At 40.4% G+C, this 13226-nt stretch overlaps 1 protein-coding gene across 2 annotated transcripts in view; it reads left to right on the top strand.

The window, feature by feature from the left end:
* The window catches only part of grid2 (glutamate receptor, ionotropic, delta 2), a 412550-nt gene that overhangs the window by 63838 nt on the left and 335486 nt on the right, over positions 1–13226 (top strand). The window lies entirely within an intron of this gene.

Here is a 13226-nt window from a genome sequence, read left to right as displayed (position 1 = left end):
AGATCTAGTTCTATTAGAACTGAATCCTATAACTGCTACCTTACATGACGAGACAGCTTCAAGGGAGAACATTTGGACTAAATCTGTTGCTCCTTTTAAGGAATATGTCAAGGATTTATTCAAAGCCCTCACAATATGAATATCAACCCTCAAAACGCTCAAAACAGATTGTTAAAGCAGATTGCAATTCCAAACACAAAATCCTCTGAGCTAATTTGCATGTGATCCTAATCTCATAAAGCCCAACGCTTCTATTGTGCAGTGGAGTGTCCAAAGTCTAACTGAAGCTGGTTGGAATTCCAATCAGAACTTCCCATTGAGATCCATTATATTTGGGATGATTTATCTAGAGTCCTAACTCTCCCTGTAAAATCTTATAACTGTACAAGCAATGTTTTAAGTAATATTTTATCATTATTAATCATCGTACAGTGGCAACACCATGGCTGACTGTATAGCAAACAGTTCAGAGGTCGTGGATTCAAATCCGGCATTCTGTGCCTGCTTGGGTTTTCTCTGGGTACTCCAATTTCCTCCCACATTTTAAAACCTTGCATGGTAGTTAGTTTGAATCCTTTAAATTGTCTGCAGGTGTGAATGTGCGTATAAATGGATGTTTGACTGAGTGTGCTCTACAATTATCTGGCGACCAGCTCACGCTGTACCCTGCCTCTCACCCAAAGTCAGATAGGATGGGTTCCAGCACACCCACAACTCTATTGAGGATCGAAAGACCACAGCGCATTCCGACTTGAGTACAAATTTGGGCCATGTCTCTCCGCCGAAGGAACGAAGCTATGCCCTACACTGAGGACCACCTTTTATGCAATTTTTGATGTTAGAAGCACAAAGTATCAACATTTTATATTTAACAATCATACAGGTATGTACCAGTTTAACAAACATATGGCAGCTAACCTGTGGACAGTCCTTCTTTAATAAAAACAAAAAAAAAAAGTTAAATTCCCTTTATCTGGCAGAAATTTCCATCACATGCAAAATATGTTAGTTACCAACAGTTACGACTGAATTTGAGACCAGGTGTCTTTATTTGGTGGCTTTTCACCTATTGTTGCCTTGCATCTTTTGGCACAGAATGGGATGCGTTACATGAAGTGACTCACTCTTCCACATTGCATACCGTGACCCAGTCAGAAGTGCACATAAAGCACATACAGACGAGAAACCTGCCACCTACAGCTCTTGAATGCTCCTCTGTGGGCGTTGAATTCAGAGGGGCAACCTACCTCGCTGTGTTGATGAATAAAACAAGACCCACTTGGAGCATGCATGCGTGTTGTTCGTGTGTGTGTGTGTGTGTGTGTGTGTGTGTGCATGCTCGCATTTAAAGAGGTGTTGACGAGCTCGCTTTACTGCATATTGAGCTCCTCTGGCTAGCACTAAATGGCAACGTTCGGTCACGGTGGGTATAAGGAACTCTTCCTGGAACTGTATGAACAGTCTTCTGACAACGTGAGACAAAAACAAACAGTAAAAGGGATTACACTCACAGCGGTGATGATCCCTCTCAGCCTCTCCCTCTCTGTACATTCAAAAATGTTGATAAATTGCAATCCCAAATGTTAAACGTCATCCCAATATTTACAATCATAAACACTCATGTGTAATCAATACTGAGTTTGGATACACCACTTACTTGTAATTGTGGCATGAAACGGGAAGATAGCCAATTAGAAAGCTCGCTGAAGCTTTGGAATACAAATTTGATTGCAATGTTGAACATTTGAAATAAAACCGACCCAAACAGGCGTACCTGTACCGACAACTGGGCCATATTTGAGACTTTTCCCCTTCCCTATGAACCTCTGTACTATTCACGATGGCAAATCCTAAATCACGAATTTGATCAAGCTAAGATATCTGATGAGCTAAATTTCGCTATTTCGAAATATGGCTAAAAAAGTAGACATTTGTTTTTGGTATATAATTTCTCTAATGCAACAATGATTTTTATTTATTATTATTTGGTATTATTTATTTAGTATATGGTACCTGTGAGCGTGGACCATTCAAAACTCTTTCTCGTTCTGTAGGTTTCTACTCCAAGAACCAGTGTGCCACATTTGAGTTATCTCGATTGGGCTGGTGCGATCGGGCAACTTCAAATAGTTGTTCCGCAACACCAAGTCAGGACATTGTTTTGAGAGAGTCCAAGTACTATGTGCCAACTGAAGTCAACAACACCTCAAAAAGACTTTCCTCACCCTGTCAGCTCCTGTGCACCGTAGGCTGTCTTCTAAAGATCTGCCATTGAAACATCACAAGATCTCCTACCTCATAGGACTGCCAGGAGGTATACCATGACAGCTTTGCATTGTCACTTATAGTGGAGCCTGAACATATGGAGAAACGTTATGTTCAGCGAGGAGTCCATATTCTGCCTACCACAGTTGGCTGGTAGGGTCAAAGTGTGGAGAAAACGCAGAGCATGCTATGCTGAATGCTGCACCGATACAATAGCATTTTTTATTGGGGGTACTGTGATGTGTGAGGCAGCATTTGTCAAAGTGGAAAAACAACACTTGGATTGGAGGCAAGCTCACTGAAGAGCGATATTGAGACTCTGCAACGAATAGCAATCCCATACCTCCCTATGTTTGGGACTGAACTCTATCCTGTAAGATAAAAAACATTCGCCTTCGCAAAGCGGGGTTTATCAGAGACTACTCACGGAGTGAAAATGTAAACCACATGCCTGTCGCTTGGAATCACAAGAATTTTTTGACCTTTAGAGGTATATGCTGTCGTCTCTGTCAAACCGTTGGCAATGGAAATAAAAATAGGAAGACACAGCATTAGCCCACACAAGCAGAACATGCACACTCCATGTAGGTTCACAGGTTCACAGTAGAAACCTCTGCACCGCTGCTGTACCCTCACACTTGATAAGTGGCAAAGAGGTCTAACATGACACTGAACAGTTGGACACACAAAACTTGCTTGAAAACCACATTTTCACACATAGTCCTGAGTGTGAACGGCCTCTTGCTGTGAACAGTGCATTCCATTCCCCTGCTGCTTTAAACCAATATTCCCAAAGCCATGAACAAGTCCCAGAGAAGATCACTGATATTACCCATATCAAGTAAGGCTGTGGCATAAGAATAATGTCCTTGATATTTTTGGCTTACTTTTCATGTGATCCAAAGATATAACAAAGAATGCAGGATTGCCGTTTTAAGAAGGTTGGATTCCTGGCAACCAGTCTAGGGTGTACTAAACCGCTCAACCAAAATCACCTGGAATAGGCTCCAGCTCATCCGACATAAGTCGTGTAGAAAATGGATGAATGTATGTCCTTCTTTCCCTTTATTGCCATGGATCCATTGTCATATTACCTCTGAGGGAGGAGTCACTGCAATGGATTAACATTTTTATTTTCTGGATGAAAGCTTCTGAGTGATGTCATGATCATAATCCATCATCATGTGCTCACGGATGAGCCTGTGGTGCCCTTGTAATGACTAGCGAACAATTAATAAAACGTCACCATTCATTACAAGCCCATCAAGACTGCCCGACTCATATTTAAAACACATGAAAAAAAAGAAGAAACGGTGGTCCTTAATGGCGTTTCTGACGGTTCATGTGGGGCGCCCTTAGGACTATCCGACACTTATCGTTTTGCAGATGTTAAGTTTTATTATGGTCTTTATGACTTTTTAACAGACTCGCTGATGGTGGCCTGTCCATGTACATTAGTAATAAGTAGAACTTGTGGTCCATGGTTGTGGGTAACTACTGAGAAGAGAACTCAAGGGAGGTATTCATGTAGGTGTTGAGTGGCACCTCCAAAGTGGAACACAATCTAGTTGATTGCAGAGTTGTAATTTCAACAAATTATCAGAAGTCATTTGCCAGCTAACGTCACCAACATTCTTTAGAAAAGCTGACAAATCCAACATTTGCTACCTGGGCAAGCATTTGCTGCTCAGTGAGATACGGGCTTGAGATGCTTTCTGAACTGATGTTTCACAAGAGTTGCCAATATCTTGCTTAATGATGATGTGAAATGTTTGTTTGACTTTTGAGGAAGGAAACTCCAAAATGTAGCACTTTGGAGGTTCCACTGTATAGAGGGAGTGGTTTGGAGGGGGTGTTGAGTGTGAATGTTTGTCGACTGATGATAAACCAAGACGTAAATTTGAAAGAAAAATGAGGATAACTCAGCAGTACTGCTGTGTGCGTGTGTGGGCAGATGAGAAAAGAGCAAATTGGGACGATAAAGTTAATTTGAGAGAGCGAGGCATAAGGTGAATGCCATGTTGACCTAGTCATCGGTTTCCCTAATCTTATCTATATTTCAATCACATCTCTGCTCTCTATTCTGTACAGACGACTGCCTTATTATGAGACGTACCTGCATGCATGTGGGTGAAGGCATTTCTGTTTGTGTTCCTTTTGTTGTATTGGCTTCTCTTTGTGCACAGTTTCTGCATTTTACTGTATTTCTTGCTAAGTCGAGCATTGAATGAATTCCTCTTCAGTTGCAGTTTCGGCTGCCTGCGTCAAGGTCAGAGAGGATGGCTATTTAGACACTGATCTGCTTCTGTCGAGAAGCCTCCAGAGTGTGATGATTGTACCGGGGCGTAAAGGACAAGAGCACGGGGCAAAAGAGGCAGAGGAGACAGAGGATGCTGGGAGTAACAGAAGAGGGTCATGGATGAAAGGGAAAAAGCGGGCTGCAATGATGTCAGTTGAGAGGATAAGTCTGTCGATGTACCAATATTTTTCAATATTACTGTACTTAACACAGCAATGTGGTGGCTAGTGGTCAGTACATCTGCTTCAAAGTGTTGAGGTTTGACGACTAAGGTATGTTCCCATGATGGTGCCGTAATCCAAATTTGTATTTAAGTCGGAAAGTTAGAACAGAATATATGTAAACAGTATATGTAAAACTGTGAGGATGACTGCTGTCTCACTTACCAATAAACATTAGCAGAAACAGGGTGGCATGGCTCAGTGGTAGAGTGGTTGTCTGCCCTAAGCTAGAGGTTGTGGGTTCGATCGTCCCTCTTGTGTCTATGTCGAAGTGTCTTTGAGCAAGATACTGAAGTTTCCAGGTGAATGCAATGTCAGTGTGAATTGCTTTGCGGGCCTTAACAGGTGGAAAAGTGTTACAAAAGTGAAAGACCAAAACTAAACAGTACAACTGCTAACATTAGATTTTGAGCCTTGCTCAGCTTCACAGAGTCAAAAGATAATTGCATTATTATCTGATCACACATAATTGGTGGCCCGCATATAATTTTAAAAGTTTGAACCAGTAACATCTGAAGTAAGCAGCTCACATTCAAATGTGTTGGTGCAGTGCCCTGAGTTTTTAACTCTTTGACCGCCAAAAACGTTTAATAACGTTTAGTAACATCCAAATGAGTGCCGCCAAAAACGTTAAGACGTTAACTATGTTTTTTAATGGAAACGGGTGGAGGAAAGCCTTGGCCAGCTGTGCTCAAAGCATCAAGCAGATCAAGTTAGTATAATGACTATTTATGGGCACTAGATGGCAACTATGACTGTTTTTGGACAAGATCTGGTAGGAGTCAATAGTAGAAGAAGTGAGGTGGAGCTAGAGTGTTGAGGGGAGAATGGCTGAGGAAGCGAAAATGGCGACCGGTTGCAAGCAGCTCACGCTTGAGTACTTTTTTCAAAGACGAAAAGCATCGACCAATGCTAAAGAGCACATTGATGATGATGATGGTGACTCTGAGGTTGACGCCGAAGTTGGAAGCGTTGACGCCGAAGTTGGAAGCGTTGACGCGGCGGCGTCAAAAAGCCTCACCGGCTAGCGATGCTAACGGCGGAAAACGAGCACTTCTGCACAGGCGGACGTTCAATCGGACGATGAAGAGTACCCTGAGTCCAATGCATATTCATCGGAGGAGTGGGTACAGTCTGATCACTGAGAAGACACTAGTTCTGGACTACAATGCCACCATGAATGGAGTGGATAAGATGGATCAGAACATCTTTTACCACCCATTCACGCGGAAAACATTGAAATGGCACAAAAAATGTGTTGCCTATCTATTTCAAAATGCATGTTCAATGCATATATTCTGCACAAAACAAAAAATCCTGGGAAGTGCCAACACTTTTTGAAACTAACCTATTTTCTATTGTTGATTACTGAAAAACTGAATAAGGTAGAAACAAACTTTTTTTTTTGATGAAAGATGAGAGTTCAATCTTTCATTTGGTAGTATCTGTGTTTCCATAGTCCAAACACAAGATTTTTTGTGGACCTTGAAAGATCAGTCAAAATGCTCTAAATCAGCTGGCACCCACATGTTCTCTTTTCTGAAAATGATTGGCAGTCAAAGAGTTAAATGCTTGAGGAATTTGAATTGTTTAGTGAGAGTAGTAGCTTACTTCTATGCCGTACCAGATGGAGATGATACGCCGTTAAACCAGGAGGCGAAAATGATTAGAATTATCAGTATTTTACCCTAAATGTTCCACTGTATTGGCAGATTGTGTAGGATTTGCTAGCATACTAAAGCCTTGGATTTCTCTGGTTGCTCCCAAGTAACAAACACTTGCAGGTTGGAGGAAGACTGTAAATTGCCTTTAGGTGTGAATTTAAATGAATGTTTGTCTATATGTGTCCTGGCAACCAAACTAAGATTTCCTCATCTTTTGCACAAAGTCAGCTGGGAATAATAATAATAATAACAAGAAGTTTGGAATGGATGAATAGATTTATGTATGGAAAACCACGGAAAAGAAAACCTTTGTTCACATCCAGTTTGGATGGTGAAGTAAATCCTCCAGTTGCATTTCACCCTCAAATGTAATGTGACATTTCTGATGCATCTGCATGCCTCTTACTAGCGTTTCTGTCCAATTCTTCCTACATTTTCAACACTAACCAGGAAATGTCTTGCTTCAATGCATGACAGGTGGATTTCAAGGTTTGATTCCAATGCAGTTTACATTTTGAACAAAATTATGTACCAGAATGTATTCCTGCCCACTTTTTCTTCACTTCCTGTTATTTGTCCATCCATTTTGATTTATTTTTATCCCAATAAACTTCAATGGTATTGCAAAAGTTGACCACAACCTATTTTGTGACACCGGTCAACCTTTGATTTGGTTGACTTACAAAACAAAATAATTTTTTGGGGTGGGCTGGATCCTCTCCCTGCTGACTTTTGATTGGTCGCCAGCCAATCCCAGAGAAACCTTTCCATTTAGATAAATTATAATTGTTTTGGAATAATTTCTTCCCTTGTGTCACAATCATAAAACTGGCTATGACTTATAATAATCATAACATTACATCAGCCATAAATTTAATGTAAAAATTTTACAACGCACACACACAGCAATCTACATTTTGACTTAGTCAATGTTGGCTCCGACTGATGCTTTTATCAAGTCGGCTTAATACGACACCTAATCAGATGATGTCTATACTGTATGCAAAGAATTGTTGGAGGGCAAGTGATGCCATTCATAACAACTTGATTAAGAGAGATAATTTCTAGTAGACATTTACCACATACAGGTGCTGAGGACTTTTTAAAATGTACTTTACTTCAAGGCAGCCCAACGTCACCCATAGAAACACATTGTAGCTTTTTGTTAGTAGAAAACATCTCCATGTTTCCTGACAGCAAGTGTTAATCCTTGGTGCACTTCTTTTCTGAAGTTTTGTCGGAATAGAATATGCACTGAAGCACAAATCGTTCCAGCAAAAAAAAACGGCTAGGAGAGCTTTTGAGCAGGGAGAATGAGAAGCAGAATGACACTTGTGTAAATAACGGTGTGTAAATGAAATGGGGAATTGAGGAGAATGTGCTGGAGCACAGTGTAAGGAAAAAAAATAGCAAGGAGAATGAGGAGGAGGAAGAAGAGGAGGAGTAGCAGGAGGAGGGGAACAAAACCTGTTGAAGGGAATTGAGGCCCTGGCGGAAGATTGCTTGAGAAAAATGAATAAATGTAAGAGAATATGAAGTAAAAAAGTAGAATGAAGAAAGAGGAGGTGGGCTTCATTATAGGCGAGGAGGAAGAAATCTTAGAAAAGGTTAACTTGGGGAGGCAAGGTGACATATTGAAGGAATAAAAATGAGAGCTGAAGGGGAAATTCCAAAATCGACAAAACAATTCTTATGTAAAATATATGGTTTTAGGCCGAATGAAGCAGCCATGTCCTGCCAAGAATACACAGTATATACAGTGACTATAAAACATATTCTATTAAACTCTCTTGAACAGATTTTGTATTTTTTTTTTTTATGAAGACTTTTGCCCACCAAACAAAAGTAGTAGAATGTGGACTGACCTGTGAAAAGCAGCAATATGCCACAGTGAATCCAGACAGATGGAAAATTAAATGAAGTAGAAGGAAGATTAGGCGAGCTAGAACTGTGAGTAACTCTATTGCAAGTCCCCCTCATTTTTACTGTGATAAGAAACATAACAAACACTCAATCTAAACGGGCGCGCCCCCATTTCTGGAGTTGCTGATTACCATTTGTTGAAAAAGCATCAATCTTCTTCAGTCAGCTGACTTCCTGATTCACTCTTATTCTATGTAACAATCACAGAATCATTGGCTTGGGGTTTTTCATTGTAACTCTTAGGTATGTAATGGTAAATGTATTCACATTCTGTTTTTGTTTTTTTGCTTAGAATACAGGGGCTGATGTTACTTTCAGATAGTGCCCGGGCTGTTGATGGGGGAGGGGGGGGGGGGGGGGGGGGCAAACGATGCAGAGCCTTCACCCACTGAGAGTTCATTTGTGTGGGAGGAAGCAAAGCCAAGGCTGCTATCAGCATTAGTGGTGCGCAATGTGCGAATGAGGCAGAGCTTTTCTACTTCGGGCGGGAAAAAAGACAGTTTAGCTATAGCAATGACCTTGGCGGAGCTATGGTGACAGCGTGACAAAAGACTCAGGGTGCGAAGTGAACTATGACTGGAAATTCCTCCTGGCCACTCGCCTCCTTAACGATAGGGCAAATTAATGTAGGAAACTGTAATGAAAGGTGAGAGACATGGCAAAGGAGACATTTTTCACTTGCACTGGTCAGGTTACCTTGGGGATTTTTTTCATTAGGACACCAAGGGATGTTTTTTTGCTGTCATTTGGCATGCATTCACATGATGATGTTTTGCAAAGTAAATGTGTGCAGTAAGCTACACAAGTGGACTCTTCAATATACAAGAGCAAGTAGTTGACTTTGCCATTCTATAATGGAAAATAAATGCTAATTCATGAATTAATCGAAATCTATAAAAGATATGTGATGTTTCCCACGTTATGTCTTTTTTTAGCCTTCTCCAATTGGAACGCTCATTAAATTTTAAGTTTTGACACAGATGCCCTTTCTCACTCCAACTCTCCCTATTTATCTGGGCTGTGACTTAAAAACAAAAAAAAGTATTTACACATGAATACCCATTTATCTCTGTGGAAAAGTTCCAAACCCACCTCTTTAGGTTAGAATCTGAATTATGTCACTGTTTAATCCCATCCTAAAAATATCCAATGTTTTGTATCAACAGTCTTGCTCTAAAATAGCACACTATTTTTACCCACTATAAATTGATGGTGAAATCCCCCCCCCCCAAGTAGTCCTATCATGAATCCTGAGAACTCCACTGGCTTTTCTGCTTTATTTATTTCACTCCATTATTAGCAATGGACCCATATAGGAGCCGCCATGTTTTCTTCAAATAGGCAAGACATTTTTCTGCTCAGCCTGTTGTACATCAACCCACGTGCATGCTGCATCCGTCATCATTCTTGTCTTGTCTGTCGGAGTTGTTGACACATTACCATCCAAGGGGTGCCCTACATTGCCAAAACGGCTGGCCCAGTGATCTATATCTTCTCATCCATGTTGTCTGAGCGGCCTCTGGCAAGACGGAGAAAGCTTGAATGGCTCCCAACGGGCAGATCCGGCGCCTCATTTGGCATCTACGACACCAATACCATGTTATGTGGGTGATTGTGAATGACTTAAATAGTAATAATGTGAAGCGCTTTGAAAAGCAAAGTAGTCCCATCTATTCCATTATTCATTTTCTGTTCAGTGCTTTTGACTGAAATTGTCAGTGTGAAATAGTAGATGGAGACTCATTTATTTCAGTTGATGTGCTCTAGAGGCATCAGGTGCAATGGAGTGGGTTTCCCCTAGGAGCTCTTGGTTTGCTAACTGTTTTAACATCCCACATTTTTTTAGGAACTTTTTAGCAACCTGTGATGTCAGGACTGATGAATACAAGTAATTAAGATGAATTAGTGTAAGCCTCTTTAAATGATACAACTCAAGAAGTGAATTGGTAATAGAATTAAAATGAATCTGTTTTTGTGCATTCAAAATTTTTGTTTTGTCTTCCTCACCCTCCTAATTTCACGTGTATGCGTTCCATTTTATATAATTTTTTGGAAAAATAATAGGCTCCAATTTTAGCACAGCTGCTTCCAGACTCATGAATGCACCTTGTGAACTGCAGATGAAGGGAAGCATCTAAAGTAGATTACATCTTTGGAATATTAGCCAACATTGCTATAATCTATTCCAACTGAAACAGGAGTTTATCACAAGTTCATATTGAAGGACGCAAGGCAATGGCCAAATTGACTCTAAGATGGTCGCTTAAAACCAAAATGGCAGAGTTGCTGTGTATTTTTCATCATGGCTTCCTGACGTGAGACATGCTTAGCAAAATTAATGTTGCTAAGCAAAAATAATGTGGTTTCTGTTTCTACAATGAAATCCAATAGTTCCTTCATTGCTTCAAGATCCAGCAAACACACAATGTAACATCACAAAGCTCTTAACCCAAAATCAAAAAGATACTTTGTGCTGTCCCTAGGTTGAAAAGTGTACCTGCCCCTTAGTGCAGATATAGAACTGGTACATAAAGCTCAGCTAGTAATCATACCTTCATTTGCTAAACGATCTTAATCTACAAAGATGAATTATTTGCCCGTTTGGTATTGTTGAGCGTTCTAGTGATTGAGCTGACAAGCACACAAACGTTTCAGGTAGGCAGTAAATTAATACATGTAGAACAAAAACACATTCTTCCTATTGACAGCTACCCCTCTCCTACCCCTCCTCGTGGCTTTTAATTTCACTTTCCGCATCCCGAGAGCTTTTGAAGCTGCCCAAGGACAAACACGTTTATTTTGTTGCTCCTTTTCAATGAGCAAACAAGAAAAGGAATACCAACAACACTTGAACAACAGCAGATGTTTCATCAATACTTCCTTGCTATAACAATTTAGACATTGTTTTTTTTTTTGGGGGGGGGGGGGGGTGCTCCATTGGAAATAGCCAGACTGGAGTGATTGATTCAATGTGTGTAAGTTATCCAGGTCATCTATTCTCTTTGTTGTCATCATCACATGCTGCAATGGGTTGAAGCAATATGACATGAACGTGTAGGATTTTGTGCGTTTTTGTTTCATTTAGAGGAACTAAACAACTAAGAATCATGGTATCTTGAATATAAATTTTACTGATCAGGCCTTGAGCTTACAAATTGTCAATATTTATGTGTTGGCTTTTGTTTCGTACTTAACTCATTTACTCCCAGCCATTTTCACGGAAGCAACCCCCTTCGCTCCTGGCAGTTTTACTGGATGGCTTTTGACTGATTTTGCAAGGCCCACAGAATATTGTGTTTTATTGCTATAAAAACATGAAAGATTAGAGTCTCTTATTTCATCGGGAAAAAAAGTATATTTATATGTTTTGCAGCAATTAACATTAAAATATAGATAAGTTTAATCAATATTCACAAATCTGTTCAAAACACTGGGGAAAATAACTTTTTTGCCAAATAGCTCTGGTTGATCTCTTATACTCTGCTGCCACATGCTGGCCGTTTTTGTAATAACTACCATTGCTTTAAGCGACCTCTTCAGGTCAGAGGCTGCAATAAAGCCTCCTGTATGCTCTAGCATAAAAAAAACATAAAAAACATATAAATACATGTTTGGAACCATGGCAATATTTAAAATAGAACATTTTTATATGTTGTTGGGAGCAAATTAGTTAAACAATGAGTCAGTGCAAGAAATCAAGAAAAATCCAAGTCTGTGAGGGTACCTAGGCTGTTTCACTGTTGGATCCGTGTCAGGATGTATGACCTTTCCTGTGCGTAGAAGAGAACAGAACATGGAAGTCCAGTATTAGAGTTTAGGTAAGGCATTAGGTTTTACCACTTCGGTGAGAGTTAGATGTAGGTGGTAGGCCACCATTGTGGAGGCTTGGCTCTGTAGTAGAATGGTTGTCTCCCAACCCAGCGGTTGTGGGTTTGATCCTGTGCCATTGTGATCACCTCAAAGTATCCTTGAGCATGATACTGGACCGCTAGTTGCTCCTGATGCTGCGTCATCAGTAGGTGAATGAATAGTCGAGTGTAAAGCGCTTTGAGGGCCTTGTAAGGTAGAAAAGCGCTATATAAATGAAGTACCATTTACCATTGGCCACCTTGTAGCTCCGCCCCTGAGGTTAGATTTAAGGTTAAGCATTAAAAGGCTTGGGTGAGTTAGCACAAATAAATTTGATTATGGATGTAGTTTACTACCAAGATGAAGTTAAGAGAGTTACACCGACAAAATATGTTATTTAGAAGAAATGAATGGCCAAATTGGTACGCAGCGTGTTCCGAGCAATTTCATCGCAAGCGTGTCACGGCTCATCTATATTGCATTGTTCTTATTAAAAGAACAAATACTCAATCAGAGTGCAGGTGTTTACTGTTGCCAAACGCTGATGCTTCCCATTATTGAAGGATGCATATTTCATGAGGACTTGTGATGAAGCAGCAGTTGGCTTGAAGTTTACGGCTGCCTTCAATCTGCAGTCGCATTTCAAATGTGGGGTGTCCTTCTGAAGGTTAATTAAATTTAGTGCAAAGTGAATTAGGACGCGGTATCAGGTTGTCGATATGCGGTGGAACCTTTAAGGTTGAACACTTGTTTTGTTCACGTTTCAAAATAATGAAAACAGAAAGAATCTGATGAAGGGTAAGCAAGTTGGTATCGTATCGCGGATGTGGTGGCCCTATCCTGGGGCAAGAAGCCCGCTTACACCCTGTGATTTCATGTTTTCTAGATTTTGTGCGGTTTTCTTTTATCATATCCAAAATCATTATCTAACTGCCCTCTGAGGAATTTTGGAGCAATTTGCTGTGCTGTGCTAGCGTGAGACTCTTCTCATTGAGCAATACAACA

Source organism: Leptonotus elevatus, chromosome 5 (assembly GCF_054856555.1).
Source record: "Leptonotus elevatus isolate MCC_2025b chromosome 5, RoL_Lele_1.0, whole genome shotgun sequence".
NCBI classification, from domain to species: Eukaryota; Metazoa; Chordata; class Actinopteri; order Syngnathiformes; family Syngnathidae; genus Leptonotus; species Leptonotus elevatus.
Note: the sequence above shows the minus strand (reverse complement) of the source record. Positions and strands in the feature narration are given on the sequence as shown.